Source organism: Mytilus californianus, unplaced genomic scaffold (assembly GCF_021869535.1).
Source record: "Mytilus californianus isolate M0D057914Y unplaced genomic scaffold, xbMytCali1.0.p SCAF_3, whole genome shotgun sequence".
Classification (NCBI taxonomy): Eukaryota; Metazoa; Mollusca; class Bivalvia; order Mytilida; family Mytilidae; genus Mytilus; species Mytilus californianus.
Window position 1 is genome coordinate 8734124 of NW_026262679.1, and position 17969 is coordinate 8752092.

General features: G+C 31.9%; 1 protein-coding gene and 1 long non-coding RNA gene across 5 annotated transcripts in view; both read left to right on the forward strand.

The window, feature by feature from the left end:
* The window catches only part of LOC127733915 (toxin CfTX-A-like), a 105978-nt gene that overhangs the window by 75988 nt on the left and 12021 nt on the right, over nt 1–17969 (forward strand). The window lies entirely within an intron of this gene.
* On the forward strand, nt 987–4951 carry LOC127733919 (uncharacterized). Its single transcript, XR_007997288.1, has 2 exons — nt 987–1241; nt 3821–4951. It is a non-coding gene; the product is annotated as an uncharacterized LOC127733919 (long non-coding RNA).

The following is a 17969-nucleotide window of genomic DNA, read 5'->3' on the forward strand; positions in this document are numbered from 1 at the left end:
CCATTCATCTACATTTAGGAAGTCTGAATAATACTGAAAACTATGGTGTAGAATTTCCAACAGGACTCCTTATTTTATATAAGACAAGGAGTGGTTTATTTTCCCATGGTTGTTACATCATCTTGTCTTTGAATATGCTCGAAGTACAGGGACTTTTATGGAATTCATTGACATGATAGTCAAGCAAGATGTCAACATCTCGTCCAATCCTCTTCCAGCAAAGCCAAAGCTGACCAAGGATCTTCACCCTTTCAAAATAGGCTGTATACAGGACAAGTTATTCCAGTAGGAACAGGTACAAATCTTACAATCAATTGTCATTTGTTCCATATAGTCAATCTGAAATTAGGGGACCAACAATTGATACATTAGCTAGATTAAAAAAAAGGGGGGGAGGGTGTTGAAGGGGCATGTGAATATTCTTTTACACCTGACCTGTTTCTAAGACATCCTTTTTATTTCCTATGGCAAAGTGCAAGCAAATAATATATATCCGTATATACATTGTTCTGTCTTGGGACCATTTGATTAAAAAAGCAAGGGGGAGGGTTAGAATGGTCAAAATATTTATGTCCTTGTCAGCTTAGGACAGAATTTTAATTTTCAATTTTTAACCAGGGTACAATATATATTTATTTTCTGCTTTAAAAAATCAGTTTATAGACCAAAATCATGATATTAATCAAAATCTATTTCAACATATTCAACGTTTAGCAGGTCAGGTATTTATTTTCTTCCCCTAAGTTATATTTTCAGTTCTTACTTGAAGTTGTTCAGCTCTTTGTCTACTAAAAAAACTTTTATCTCATGGAAAAGCCTCCTACAAATACATGTTTTACATACAACATACTGTACATGTAACACTAGACAACTTTATCCAGAGAATAATATTTTTTTAATGAACTAGTAGGCCAGGGAGACTAAATAAATCAAAAGCATTGCAAACTTTTGTAAAGTTCAATTTTAAGACCCTACGTGTACATGTATGTAGATTACTTATAGAGCCCTTTTTAAAAGAAAAAACATACATTTAAACTACATGCACAGTGATGCTACACTACCCTACATTTCCTGTCTGATATATTTTATTTCATGTAAAACAAAATTGAAGAATTATTTTATAGTTTAACACTTTTTATTTGTAGGGCTATATATATGCAGGCAATGCTCAATTAAGATGAATTTTTGTAAAAGTGACAATAGCCAGGTCAAACTAAATACATGTATAGGAGAAGATATTGGTAAGTTATTATTAACTTATATATTAATTTAACTGTTTGTATAACATGGTAATCATACAAAGTATATGTAATCACTTATTAATAACATAATTATACAATTACATGTTATACATTTGTACATCAGTTTTATTAAACAGGTCTTTGTTAACTTGGTTTTCCCATTGAAAAATCACTTTGCTAATTTTAATTTGTAGTACTATATTGGGCGGCTCCTATAGTTTCCATTCAATAACTAACAATGACTAATGAACTGTTCATACATTCCATTTCAATTATTTTATTTATTAATACGTATTACTTTTACTGTTAAGTCTGTTTTTTGTGATATCCATTTTATGTGACTCTGTATTTATGTATCCCGTCATACTTTGAACGACAAAACCTTCCATCCTTTATGGGTGGATTTTACATAGATATATAAAATCGTATAATATAAGCAAAATGAGGATGTTAAATTTGATGTATGCCTTTTTGTGCTTCTTCGTTACATTTGTTTGTTTTTATAATGATTAAGATGATAACACAATGTTGACTGCTGTATCCCTATTTTTGACAATTTTACCTATTGTGTCTGTTTGTTTTGTTCACGCATCGTTGTCAATATAATGGAATTTGATGCGACTGTCATACAAGTGAGAGGTTTATTATCTAGCTATAAAACCAGGTTCAATCCACCATTTTCTACATAAGAAAATGCCTGTACCAAGTCAGGAATATGACAGTTGTTATCCATTCGTTTGATGTGTTTGAACTTTTGATTGGGGACTTTCCTTTTTGAATTTTCCTCGGCGTTCAGTATTTTTGTGATTTTAATTTTTCAAATATAAAAGGGGGAGATCTTTATTGGTACTTTTGAAGATATTTCACCTGTTCGATTAATTGATTGATTGTTGGTAATGCTAATGTCCAATGGCAAATAGTTCATGCATGTTTAGGACAATAACAAAATAAAATAAATACATTAATTGGGTTCTTAATATGCTAAATTTAACAATGTATTTAAATAATTTAAAATGTTGCAATTGGGCCCCATTTTAAATTGGTTCACATTGATTTCAAAATGGTCCAAAAAATTTTTTCTTATTTCTACACAACTTGAATTCTTGAGGTTCTTTTGATATACAAAATGCAAATGTTTTATATTTATATTTTTAATTTTGGTCCGATTTTCAAATTCGTCCACATTTTAAAGTCCAAAGGGTCCAAATTTCAACTTAGTTTAATTTTAACAAAACTTGAACTCTAATTACAATGAATTAGGGTTTTTGAATGATAAATAGAAATAATCAAATATCCTGAATATAAATATGTACTTAGATTTATGATTTTGGTCCCAGTTTTCAAGTTAGTTCAAATGGGGTCCATAATTTAACTGTGTTTGATTTCAACAATAATTTTAAAGATGCTGATTCAGCCTGAATCTAACCTGTTTTTGGGCCCTATTATGAAATTGGTTTACATTGAGGTCCAAAGGGTCTAAAATTAAACTAAATTTTAAATCTTAATTTGATCTTGGGGTTCTCTGATATGCTGAATCTATTAAACTTTATCTTTATACCATATTTATTCTGTGTTAGAAACCTATTCTTTGTCAAATATTTAATCCCATTACAAATTTAGAGCTGTTATAGCTTGAATGTTCTGTCCAAACTTGCATTTTTTCTTCATCTTCCACAAAATTTGTCCTTTTCTGAGATAACTGGTGTTATCTTTTTAAATGAAACTTTAGTGAAAAGAAAAGCACAATATGTGGATAATTATCTGATGTCAAACATTTTCAAGATGGCCACCAAGGATGGCACAAATTTCAACACTGGTTAATTTAATGAAAATTGTTAATTAGGGATAGTCGTGGTAGTTTGACTTGCTAAACAAAGTAAGGTTGTTTTTTCTTCCAAAATGGCAAACATTTTCAAGATGGCCTTATATGAAAATTGACATTAAGGAATTATAGCACTTTTGACATGCCAACAAAACAATGAAATTTTTTTTTAAAGATGGACACAGCAAATAAAGGGTAAAATTTTCAATTTTGTTGAGTTTGATTTAAAGAATATTGATATTTAGCTGTACTTTGACACAGAGAACAGATATAAAGATGGCCACCATTTCAAAGATTGTCACTAAAAGCGGTCAAATTATCACCATTGTCTGTTTTCAATGTAAAATTATATTGAGAGGTAATTCGACATGCCAAACCAAATGGAGGCAATTTTTATTGTTGTAAAGATGTTAAGGGCTATTTGGACATGCTTAAAAGGAGTGGATAATAACTATTCTGCAAAAATGATTTGGCTTAATTGAGAGAATTTTGTAACTGCATCCACTTACAGTAAAAGTTGTCAATTTTATTTCCTGTCAGTGGTATATATGAAATTAAAAAAAAATGTGGTATTATTGCCAATGAGAACAAAGGACATAGAAGTAAAGCTATAGGTCTTCTTATGCCATAGGGCCTTCAACAATGAGCAAGACCTATACTGCATATATATTCAGCCATAAAAGGCCCCAAAATAAGAAAATGAAAAAATATGAAAACTAACAGCCTGATTTATGTATGTATGTTTTGTGGTTTTCAGATCTAGACTCGCAGCTAACCTTTCTGTCAGTGTCAACAACAACTGAACTTTCACAGCAGTCAACATCAGATTGGGAGACTGATAATGCTTCTAACAGAAACAATTTCAACCAACCAAACAAGCAACAGAAACTTTCCAACTTTAAAACATCAGTTAAATCTTCCATGGGATGATGTCTCAAAAAATAACATTTCATCATTTATGGAGATTTTAATGTTATGGTTTTTCTTTTACAAGAAAGTTAATGTACACTTGTTTTATAGTAAAACCTATAGCCGTTCAAGTATAAAAAAACACATTCAACTTAATTGAAATTTGAAGATTCATATGACTTATTGTAATTCTGTTATCTCCGAGGATGTGATGTAGAGCATTATAGGTACAGTAATCTTAACAGCTATCCAATTTCATTCAAAATTCTTTATAAATTTTGCACTGGTATATATAGACTAAGTAATTTGTTTTTCGTCTAGTTATGGGATTTTTTTTAAGAAGCATTTATGATTTTCATGTTTGTATTGACCACATGTCAGGCAACATAGATATAGGTACCTGGCAAATCTTGCCTTGCTAACATACTAGGCTCAAAGGGTCATAAAAAAATGTCCATCACTAAGTGTCTGTTGAAATCATCTGTTTACAGTTTTCACTTTTAAACCATCATCTTAATAACTTTAGAAGAAGTGTCATACATATATATATGTATACAAAATTTAAAAACTTTTCAATATATATATATTGATAAAAACTATCAACATGATAAGATCTAAATACCCAAAATTTCCAGAAAAATTGGACATAACATCTATGAGCTATTGTCCCTGAAATGTGTAAATTTACAAATTTTCACAGCTTTCTGCTACTATCCGACAACTATATCAATATATTATAAGAATAAATTGCAAAGGTGGTCAGAAGAAACTTTTTTTTTACAGTCTGAACTTATTCTGAATTGTTTAACTTCTAATTTAAATTGATTGCGTTTGAAGTATGTGTTTTTTATCGTTTTAGGTGCACAATTTGTCAATACGATCTATTTCGGCTCCTGGGAGCCTCTAGATTTATAATGAATAAATTGTTTTTATGTATGATTATTTTCTTAATGTATTAAATGAAACATTAATTATTCTTTTCCATTCGTTATACTTATTTATAAGTCCAGATCCTATCATATGTCAGTAGTTACAAATTAGACGGCAAAATTGAGAAAATTTGAATATGCAGGTTACCCCATTTTGTTGTGGCATATACCAGACACCAACATTATTTGCCGAGCTTTATATTTTTTTTTATTGGGTATATATAGTTATACTTTGCAATTAGATATGTTGTTTTACAATAATAAACGGGTCTTGGAGTATTTTGGCTCTGAAAGATCACTAAAATCAGCCATTTTGGACATGTAGCTAAATAAGACATATTGAAACAGTTAGATTATACATACACTTAATAGACAGCATTGTTAATTCTCTGCATTCTTACACTTAAAGTGATGTATTACTAGGAACAACTATCAAAAAATTATAAATGTTACCATATTTTTTTATTTAAACCAGCGAAATATGCCAAAAAGGCTTATTTTTGCTGTTTTCGAGCAATTTCATCTGTTAAAACATGGCGCTCAAAAAATATCCAGATCGGTTCAATATTTTCCCAAAAAAAATTTGTGTGGTTATTTACATTACTAAGGTGCACCAATATGCCAAATATGAACTCATTTGGAAAAAGTGACATTCGGACGGTTTTGCATGGTTTTCTGGCAGATTGGCTCTTAAACAAGTAACTCTAAAAAAATACTACAGGCGTATTGATTAACATTGATATGGAGAAACTGACGAACTGTAACACCTGATAATTTGTAGTTTACTACGTCAACAAAACCCCGTAAAAGTGTTATAACCTATGTGTTACAATTCATCTGTTTATCAAGTTAAGACTGTTGGTTAATTATTCTACTACAAAGATATTGTGAACACAATTTCTTATGCATGGATATAACAGGTTGGAACATTCCAGAGTCGGATTTAAGTGGGGGCGGGGGTGGGGGCTGGTTAATGCATAGACTTTTTACTTGTCCTACTCCTAATGTTGTCTACTTTGCTTTGCACTTCCCCACCCCTCTTTTTCAAAATACTGGATCTGAATCTGATTTGCTTATAGGAATATGCAATATTTAACATTCTAATGCTTCCGCCAATACATGTATCAGAATAATGCATTTTTTTCTGGGCGATTGACCGACCAATCCACTGAATGAGTTGCAATGCATGATGGATTACTATGTGTTTACAATTGTTTATAACTGCATGACATACAACACAATTTTTAACACATTGCCGAAAAAAGAATTTATCTTTATACCTTTTCTTCATTTGTGTTTACATTTATGATACAAAATATTTTTGTTCTGTGTTTAAATTCACATATAATTACTTCGTTGCTATACATATGAAAAAAGTGTTTAAATACTCGAACCATGACACTAATACTATTAATATAAACAAAGACAATTCCCAACCACAAGGATGAACACGCAGACTAAATGTATTCGTTCACAAATAAGCAGCCAATTGACAAATAAAAAGACATAAAAACTCAAAAGACAAGCCAGGTTCCGAAAACGGAAGCTGCAAGAACTTTTCAGTAACCCAGTAAAATTGGGAAAGCGATTGTCAAATTTCCGTAAAATGAACAAAGAATTGAAAAAAATAATAAGGTTCTTTTTGTTAATTTGTTACTTCTTTTGTTTTTCAATTCATTCATTCATTTTCAATTTTTGTTTTTGCTACTAATACACTGTACCAGTTTCCCCTTTACGTAAAGAAATATACTTAGATAGAGACAATTAAATAGTCTAATATGCTTGAATATCCAAAGCAAACTGACGGTACAAGTCTTCTAAATGACTGAACGATTCAAATGATGTGTCATTCGAAAAAAATAGAAAGACATTTTGTTTCATTATCCTGAGCTCTTTTCACAAACAAATCTTATCCATTGAATAAACGGTAGGTTATTGTTAATGTTCCCAACGTGGAAGTATTTTTTTCTATGTAAGATATTTTTTTGTGAAATAACCCCATAAACTTGATTTTTTTTTTCTAATAAAAATCGACATGCTTTACATTTAATATATTTTTCAATAATTTAATGATATTAGCTCTGTGCATTAATTGTTATTTCAAGTGAAACTGTTTAGTGCAATCATGAAAAGAGTGTTAAAGCAAATTCCTTTTAAATTTTGTTGACAGAAAGTTTAATTTTATGTATCGAAATGAGAAACAAGTGATTATTTAAATCCCTACTAGAAGGCCTCTGACAGACTGAATTAGCGTAAAATCATTCTTATCGATAGCCGATCCGCGAGGACAAACAAGTTAAAGGTCAATGATTCAGTATAATTAAAAACATAAGTATTACGGTAGTCTACACTGTTATGGGATAACCTCTATATACTATGTCGTTGGTGGTCATGATTTATATATTATGCTCGTTTGTGGTCTTGATTCATATACTTTGCTCGGTCGTGGTTTTGATTTAAACACTTCTTGGTGTTCATTTTATTGTTTGTCGGATGCATTGTATTTCATAATATTTTTCTTAGTTTGATGGAGCGACGTGTCTTTATGTTCGTTTGTTCGTGATTGTCTCAATTTATATTCTGTGCTTGTCTGATTGTTTGTCTTATGTTTTACGGCTGTCTGTAATTTAGTGTTGTTTTGATTTTTTTGTGTTTCCAAATTATTTTTGAACAATCATCAGATTTTATTAAAAGTCGCAGTTCATATATGACAGTTGTTATCTATTCGTTTGATGTGTTTGTGCTTTTGATTTTGCCATTTGATTAGGGACTTTCCGTTTTGAATTCTGAGTTCAGTATTTTTGTGATTTAACTTTTTATTAAATATAAATGATATTACATGTACACAACAATAAAATTGAGAATGTAAATGGGGAATATGAAAGAGACAACAACCCGGCCAAAGAGCAGTAGGCCACCAATGGGTCTTCAACGCAGCGAGAAAATCCCGCATCCGGAGGTGGTCTTCTCTGCTGGCCCCTAAATAAAAATGTGTACTAGTTCAGTGAAAATGGACGTCATACTAAACTCCAAAACATATAAATGAACTAAAATTAAAAAACATACAAGACTAACAAAGGCCAGAGGCTTATGACTTGGGACAGGCGCAAAAATGCGGCGGGGTTAAACATGTTTTGTGAGATCTCAACACTCCTTCGATACCTCTAGCCAATGTAGAATAAAGAAACACACATCGATACGCACAGTAAAACTCAGTTTAAAAGAAGTTTGAGTCCAATATCAGTAAAGGTAACAAAAGAAACTAAGGAAAATGACAATGATACATAAATTAATAAAGGACTACTAGCAGTTACTGACATGCCAGCTCCAGACCTTAACTAAACTGATTGAAAGATTATGTCTTCATTATATGAAAATCAAGTACAACCCCTCCCGTTAGGGGTTTCGTATCATACCATCATAAAATATATGAACAGAACATAACCTGTATCATGCCAACAACTGGTTTTAGAATAAATGTGTTTATTTCCGATGCAAAGACCCTATGCATGAATCAATATTGATACCAAAATAAGCAATCCTTAATGACTTGACAACAGTATCGTAACTTTATTCAGAATAAGTCTGTTTAAAGATTTGGTTAGCTTTTGAGGTGAATGTCGACATTTTTGTGCTTTTTAAAGAATATTACCATACAAGATTGGATGTGAAAAACCTGAACGTATAATATGTCTGCATGTTAGTTTATATTAACGAATGATGTCCTTGTACCGATGATGAAATTTAGTAAATGTTTTGACTAGTTTATGAATCGAAAACCCTGGTGTAATACTTTTTCAGTAGTACAGATATTTCTTTCGTTAAAATCAAATACTTTGTAACATACACGAGCGAATCGAACAAGTTGAGATATATAAACACCATACGATGGTGACAAGGCAACGTCACAATCTAAAAATGGATTGTACATTGTTTCATTGTACCGTAATAAATATATTATTTTCTACAACGAATTATTCATTTGCGCTACCAATATTTACCGTGGAGAACGTAGGCCTGATAAAGGACAGACAACACTATAGTTATTATTCCTTGTAGTTACCTTTTTGAGAGTATCCGTCGTATATATTTGCTTATAACTAGACAAATATAGCAAGAAGCAGAAATTACGATAATGGTGGCATCTCATGTGATAAACATGCGGCTGAAAATAACACCAATACACATAATTTCAATCAAAATAGCTGTTTAGACTTTAATAGGACCTCAATTGAACAACATAACCAGGTATTAGTGGCCCCACAGTTAGCAGCTGGTCCAAGTACTGACAACACTTATACATCACGTCCAGTTAGTACACATCCTTTTAGAGTAAGTAGTCATGTTAACGCAAACACATGTTACTCATGCCACCAAGAGGGACATTTTAGTAAAAATTGTCCTTTCTCAAAAGGAAAAAGAGGGAACCCAGAAAATATGAATCCTTTGGGAGGGAACCAGTTTGGATTTACTAGTCAGGATAATCAGAACTAGTTAGGCCTATATAGCAGATTAGCCTACTGGCCAAATATCAGATCAATTTTTGTGAAGATTCTGATTTTTTATAATGTAGATATGAAATTTGTGTTATTTTTTGTTAATGATAAACGTGTAAAAAGTAATTTATTAAATTATTATTTTATTAAGAAGGCTTGTAATATTAGTGTTTATCCACTGAGTATACCGTATGCTAGGCATAAACATGTGTAGTTTTTCGCACTACATGAAAAAATTGTGGTATTAATATTGTTTTTGAGAAAACACGTGATATTATTTATAAAACAGCTGGAATGTGTTTGTCCTATTGGCGTTGTTGTATTATTGCAGTAAAGCTGTTTAATACTGTTTTGATGGGAAGCTGCTTTCGGTGGTGTATATTGGCAATATAGGATACTTAAGGTGCCATATTTGTTGGGGTGCGAGAATAAGTTTAGGCTAATGGTTAGTCTAGATTGCAATATACATTTTGGTTACACCATGGGTATGCTGTCTGCTCCATTTTAGATATTTTTCGGGGAATACTGATGACTATTTATAATTGGTTGTACTTTTGTACTTATTTTTATACTTATGTTGTATGGTCAATCAATATCGAAAATGTGTATGTATATTTATAAGCTGGGAATCTTTGTGGTATAGAACTTGATAGGACATTTCTCGGCTAATGGTTAGCCTGGTGTGTTAGAAGAAGTTAGGGCTTCAACTGGCAACAACGATGTTTAATTCCGACGTCTGATAGAATGGAGAATCATATATTGAACTTAAAATGGAGTATATTAGTGCTGTAATTGGATGCAAAAATAGACTTTAATTATATATTTTCGATGATGACACATATTAAGAAAATAGTATATTGAACTGTATGTTGAACCACGACAACGAGGCGCGACTGCCGAGAGAATACGCTGTTAAAAAAGAGACTGTTATGTTGTTAAAATAGGACTTTGTTGTTTAAGACATTTTATGTAGCGAATATTTATCATTAGTATTAAACTTATTTGATGGTGTATTGTATAATTGTGTGATATAAGTATAAGAGAAAATATTTATACATTCAAAGAAATATAAGTAAAATGTATATACTGCCTTTTAATTATAAACAGACGCATTAGTTTGTTTACGCAGACATTAGTTTTAATGACATTAACAGGCGCAGTAGTTTGTTAATGTATGTTTTAGTTTAAACCAGCTTAAGTTTTTGCGTGTTTTGACAAATAAGAGAGAAGCAACATTGTTTTATTTGCATGTAAGAGTGAAACGGAATACCAGTATTGATTTGAATGGTCAATTTTGACAATTCCATATTTCGAGGACGAAATATATTCTTGGGGAGGGGCAGTGTTGTAAATGTGTGCACTGGTGATTCCCAAGTAATGAAATACTGTTACTTCTGTATTCTGAGATTTTGTATAATTTATCAGAGGTTATATTCTTAGTTTTGAGAATATTCTAATGAGCCATTAGCGTACGTTTTACTTCAAGTTATTAGCTGTATCGATAACACCAAATATGGCGCAACTTTGTCATGTGTTGTTCAAAACGTTACAGTTGGGTCAATATTCTTAGCGTGAACCCAAACGTGTACACTTATGAGTTCTTAACTGAAAGAATTGATATGTCTAGATTGGTTTAGTCACGATAATTTAATGTTATAAGCATTTTGAGTCGAGGACTCCTATATTTTCCGTCACGTTTGACGTTATGTTTTTCTTGCTGCTTAGAATGTTTACATACCATACAAATATCGTTTGGCATTTCCCTATCCTAGTTAAAAACACATGTTATATTTATATTTAGATCAGCTCCGCCTATTTATGCAAATTCACTTGGCAACTTAAAATAGAAGAATATCTTTTGAATACTTCGGAAATTACATGTTACATTATTCCGATAGTTTATTCTGTACATTGTTTCATTGTACCGTAATAAATATATTATTTTCTACAACAAATTATTCATTTACGCTACCAATATTTACCGTAGAGAACGTAGGCCTGATAAAGGACAGGCAACACTATAGTTAACTTATTATTCATTGTAGTTACATTTTTGAGAGTATCCGTCGTATATATTTGCTGATAACTAGACAAACATAACAAGAAGCGGAAATTACGATATCTTCTCTCAACTATAAAATAGTTAAGTAGAGAAATAAATCTGTCATCAACTACTGATCAGGGAACAGATAGTATTACTTTTAATATTAAATTGTTGATAATCACTCAAGTACAGAAATGACGAAGTAAATGGTAAGTATATTTTTTTTTTAATTTTTACATCTACACATGAACTTATCAAATATTAAAAAGAAGATGCAATGATTTAAAAATACTATAGTTTTGAATAAGTCATAATTTTTGATAGGTGCTGCAGTTGCATTTTATAGATTAGCACTGGAAATTGAGATCATCATGATCATTGAATGTCAAAGATATACTGATACGATATATATTTAACTGGCAATTGAATATTTTACTTCATTGGCATGACATGATATTGTAATAAGAATTGATTTGGGTATTTAGATATTTTAATTCTTAACTATCTTATTTGACAAAATGACCCATTTTCAATATGAACAAAAGATAAAAAATGGTTCTTGAAACTACAGAAAAAATAAAAGCTAAAATGATGAAGAAGTTTTTTTTTGTTGAAAATATCACGGAAGTATTAGAATTTTTTTTAATAATTGTGGTAAAGTACAACAGCTTAATAAAGTTCATTACAGATACATAAAGTTCAGGTTAATAAAATACTTTGAGAGCTCAACCCCACTCTCTAATTGATTGATTGATTGATTGATTGATTGATTGATATTTGCTTGCATAATGTTCAGTGGCAATTACTTACCCTTTCGAGACAGCAGTACAGTAATCAAAAAGCAATACACACTCATGCTTTCATAAAATAGTAAATTTCCGTAATTCTGTTCATGATTTTTATCTGTTTTGTACGACAGAAAAATATCCGTTTACTCTAGCTATTTAACGAATGTACAATGACAAAAATATACCGTATTAAAATGCACATTTTTCATTATACATAGTAGTGTACATTCTAAAATTGAACCTCAATTTCCTCTTTTATCAAGGAACAGGATTATAACAAGATTTCAAAAATGAAAGATTTTTACCAGTTTAAAGAAGAAGGAACAGATCAACTTTTAGTTTATTTTGAAGACTTTTATGAATTTATAAGGAAAAGACAAACACCTGATGATAAAAAACTGCAAAAACATAATGTCTTAAGGGAAATTAAATGTCACACAGAGTAAATCAAAGACCTTACTCATGGCAAATCAGTGACAACAACATCAGTATCTAAGTTTAATTTTAATCATTTTGATGACCACAAGGTATGCCATGAAATTGGCACTGATATAAGCAACTGCTTCTTTTCCGAGAAAACAAAGACTAACACCAAATCACTGCTAGATTTGTACAAGTCTGTTGGTGAATTTGATCTCAACTGTTTTAATGATCCAGAACTTAGAGATGTGAATGTTCCTACACTAGCAATTAATTACCGATCCCTATTTATTGATCAAGAATGGGATAAAATTTTATTGTTTGGAATCCATTATTGTAATCACAGTTTAACGGAAATGGGAATTGCTGGATTATCTTAAGGTAGCATATAGTATAAGTAAAACATGGACAAACAACACACAAGCTACAATAAAGCGTACAATTAGCAGACAGAAAGCATTTGAAATTTCACAGAATAGAGAGGTGCATGGAAGGCAAAGTAATTTTCCAGTTATAATTGAATCTCAGCTGATGAGAAACTTGAATTACTGTGGCCAGATTGTGTAATAAATGTAGCGTGTGTAGACACATCATTGTCCAAACGGTCAAATGCATTAACAATTATACTATCATGCATAGAAGATATTGAACCAAAAGATATTCATAATCATGTTTCTCGATTCCTAAACAAAAGACACAATGCCAATGTTAGTAAAATTGTGTTTCTTTCACAAGACTCTTTGCCAAATTATACACCAGAAAACAATGACACAGTACGTTTTCAATTGAGAAATGATATTTTCATGGGAAAGCTTACACAATCTGTTCTTTACATTGAGACACCAGTACAAGTAAGTGGATATTAAAGAAACAAAAGCCTACAAATGCAATGTGTGCCACACAACTTCCCTTCCAAAACCACTTAGTATTAAGGTTGTTTCCATTGTGCAAGAGTGGTATCTTGATGTTCCTTTAGATGTTCAAATTCTATTTAAAACCTTCATCAATAAAATATCCATTCGAAAATCAAAACACAATGATGGTTTATTGACAACGAAATTAAATAGATTGTACGGGCTGTATGATACAATGCTGAATACTGTTAACAGGAATTATATTGGCATTTTACAACAGGCCAACGCTGACGAGCTGGCAATGCATTTTAAAAGTGTCACTTCTGTACCTCTTCTATTACAAACAGTACAGGTATATCTACCAGTCTGATTCAAGCAGAGCAAAAAATCAAGGAAAGAACAGTAGGTGACTTATGCTATAACAACACATGTTTGAAGCGTTATCCACTAAGATATGAGACAAGGGAGGTTGAACTTGAAAATTTAGTCAGTTTGCAGGGGTGTCATCTGATATTGATGATGGATAATTTAGTAAGACTGATAACCTATTCCGACCCAAACCCGGATGAAAACAGGACAGGACAAGTTTGTACCCTGCCACTTACTCTTCAAGGTCTTCCAAAAGACAATGTTATAAATGACAAATGGCACCTTGAAAATTGCAACCAAACAGACAAATATCTCTGCAAGTATACAACCACACTGACAAAGAATGACTTTGACTTATCACTTGTATCATTAATACCAGACGAAAAAGAAGTGTGGGATAGGTTTAGTCAAGTCCTTACATGGGGCAATCTTTCACTATGAATTGAATTAAGGAAAGTGAGTATATGTTTTACAGATTTACAAATGAATAAGAAATGAACAGATTCAACAGAATATGTTTTCATCTCTTTTAATTTTCTTACATATCTAATGATAACATGATGACAATGGAATCATTTTCTTTTCTTTTTTGCATATATTTTCCTTTTAATCCTCTTCAAAACAGACAACAAATGCAATGTAGAAAGACCATCAGTAGCTAATGTGATGCAACATTGTTGCAAATATACATAAAAATAGTTGAAATACACAACTAGATTTGTAAATGCTAGCAATAACGGATGGCATCCTCGTTCAAAAATTGCCAAGAAAACTGCAGTCATTTGGAGTTTTCAAAGTCAAAAAGGGCATCTACACATGCCAATAAACATTATTGTAAAGTTTCATTAAGTTGAGCATTTTGAAATTTTTGACATTTTTGCTGTTTCCATAGTAACGGCGGCCATTTTGGAAATTCCAAAGTCAAATGGGACATCTGCATATGCCATTCAATATTTGTGTGAAGTTTAATTTACTTTGGTGCATATTGATTTCTTGAACATTATTGCGGTTTCCATGGTAATGGCGGCCATCTTGAAAAGTGCCATACCCCGATTGCAAATTTGCACATGCTGGTTAACATTATGGTATAGTTTCATTAACATTGGTTCAAAAAATTCCAAGATATAAGCTGGACAAAAAAAGTGGAAGAAAAAGAAAAAAACAGAAAAAAAAGAAACGTAGAATAACAATTGCAATATGTAACCCAAAATCCGTTGAGGGTGCCATAATTAATATGAGAATAATCTAATCTATAAAAACAACAACAACAGGAAAACAAAACAGGAAAAGAGGCAATCAAAAATTATAAGGAGAAAAACATAAACAACATCAAGACTAGGCGGAAAACAAAGTACCAAAGAACAAATTAAAGTTAACAAAAAAACAAAACCCACTTAAAAGGAATTATAAATTAGATATTCTTAGAACGTAAGCAATGTCTCCTCCTCAAATGCCTTCCAGCTTTGTTTTGCTGTCATACTTGTATTAAAATCTGATAATAAGTTATACTAAATGATAGGTGATGAAAGACAATTAGAATAACAATAGATATAGAGTGTTCGTTATAAGTGTTGATATATTTTCTTTTAGCATATTTGATTGATATTGCACCCAACAAGTATGATGACAGAAGGGGAAGAAATAGAAGGAGACTATGAAGAAAATGAAGATAACTTATCAGATCTGGTAACATTTTATATTCTAGCATGCCTACTAAGGTGTAGAGGCACTATTTAAGAGACCTTGCTTGACAGCATACCTGCAAGGAAAACTATATTACCTTTTACTTGCAGTACCTTCTTTTCAATTAAAATTTAGAACCATGAAAAACTAAATCAAATGAAACCTGAAAATATGTACATGTACACATGATTTTAGCTCCCCCTAAAATACAACAGAATTTTTGCAATTTCTTGAGTTCTCAGAACGTATAATCTGTAAAAATAAAGCTTATGTCGGTCAGGGGACCTGTTCAAACATTTTTCATTTAGTTATATATGAGCTCACTATGGTTGATAGGAACTAGAACTGTCTTTCGGGAACATGTCTTTGGACAAACAAACTTCGAAAAGCAACGACAGCCCCATCTCAACTGATGAGTCAAATATTTTAAATTTGTTTGGGTTCAAGAAATTTGAAGTGCCTCCTTTCTTGTGCCGACATATACCATCCGCAACTGGCAGAAATGACGACATTTGTAAATTGAAAGAGATTATAGACTACATCATTGTAACGACAGGACGTATAAATGTTCCACATGAAGAAGTTCACAGAATACTGTTTGGCCTAGACAACAAAATAGGCGCACATCTACTAGAAATTGTTGAAGATCAAAAATACAACCATTTCTTACCAGAATTTCCTCTCCTCCATTTGAGTAAAAAAAAAAACACCCTTTTAAGTTCATACAAATACACAGGACTTCTTCAACTACTGATGTACATGTGTGATGAAGAGAAAAGGGAATGGCCAAAATTAATAACCATGGATCAAATAGATTTTGCAACGAAATATGTCCGCCGACTGTCATTGTCTTTTCACATATCATTTATCTGCAGATTTCTATAATGCTTAACGCAGGAGGAAGCGCTGGCTGTCATAGATATGCTAGAAGAAGGGAAAATTGAAGAAATTTCTCGTCTATGGAGTAGTAAGTTTCAGGATTTTATGAATACTTGGATAACTCAAAATTGCACATTTGCTCTACATGCAGGCATGATGCAACACTGTGATGAAGTTGTTGCTGTCTACCTTTCAGAACGATTGGGTGGACATACAGGCTACAATTTACTTCTTGGAGCTGTAAAAAGATCCCTTCCCTTCTCATTTCTGAATAGTGCAACTTCTTATGGCCCATATTGTGCTCAGTTACTTCTTCAACATTACAGTGCAGGACATTTCCATCAATGTCTCAAGAAAGCACTTTACTCAACACCTATCATGCCTATCGGGAACAGCGTTGTAAATTTTGCATGTGATTCTAAAAGAGAAATAGATCATCAAGATGCCATCCGAGGATTCTGATCAGGATCATCAATGACATCAGTTATAGGTCGTATGTCACTAGTAGATTATTTCAATGAAACTCATCAAATAAGATCAAAGATTCACCAAAGATGAAGAACTTGATCTTCCATCACTGTATTGGATACCTAAACTACATAGGTGTCCTTACAAACAACGGTATATTGCTGGGTCTTCCAAGTGCTCCACGAAACCTCTTTCTTAATTATTAACATCTATTTTATCAGCAATCAAAGCCAGGCTTCAAAGTTATTGTGAAACTGCCTATTCTTGAGGTGGCGTGAATCAGATTTGGATACTAAAAAAATCCAAAGATCTTTTAGTGTACATACAATCTAAGACTCTCTCATCTTGCAATAGTATTAAAACATTTGACTTTTCTACACTTTACACAAGTATTCCCCATTCCAAACTAAAAGACAAATTGGTAATGCTTTGTTTCATAAAACAGAATTGCGAACGTAGATACAAGTATCTTGTCTTTGGGAGGGAAAAATCCTACTTTGTAAAGAATCACACTGATTGAAACAAAAAATTCTCTGAAACTGACATTATCAAGATGCTTGATTTCTTGATTAACAACATATTTGTTTAGGTGACGTGCTTTTCAACAGACTGTCGGCATTCCAAAGGGAACCAATTGTGCCCTCTTCTTGCCGACTAGTGTCTTTATTATTATGAGATTGACTTCATACAGGAACTTCTTAGGAAGAAAGATAAGAAGTTAGCAATATCCTTTAACTTTACTTTCCGCAATATAGATGATGTTCTCTCACTAAATAATTCAAAATATGGTGACTATGTTGAACGCATCTATCCCATCGAACTAGAGATAAAGGATACAACAGATACAGTTAAGTCTGCCTCGTATCTTGACTTACATCTAGAAATTGACAATGAGGGTCGGTTGAAAACAAAAACTTTACGACACAAGAGATGTTTTCAGCTTCCCAGTTGTGAACTTTCCATTTTTATGTAGCAACATTCCAGCAGCGCCTTTATACGGGGTATATATCTCCTAATTGATACGATATTCTCGGGCTTGTATTTCCTATCATGATTTCCTTGATAGA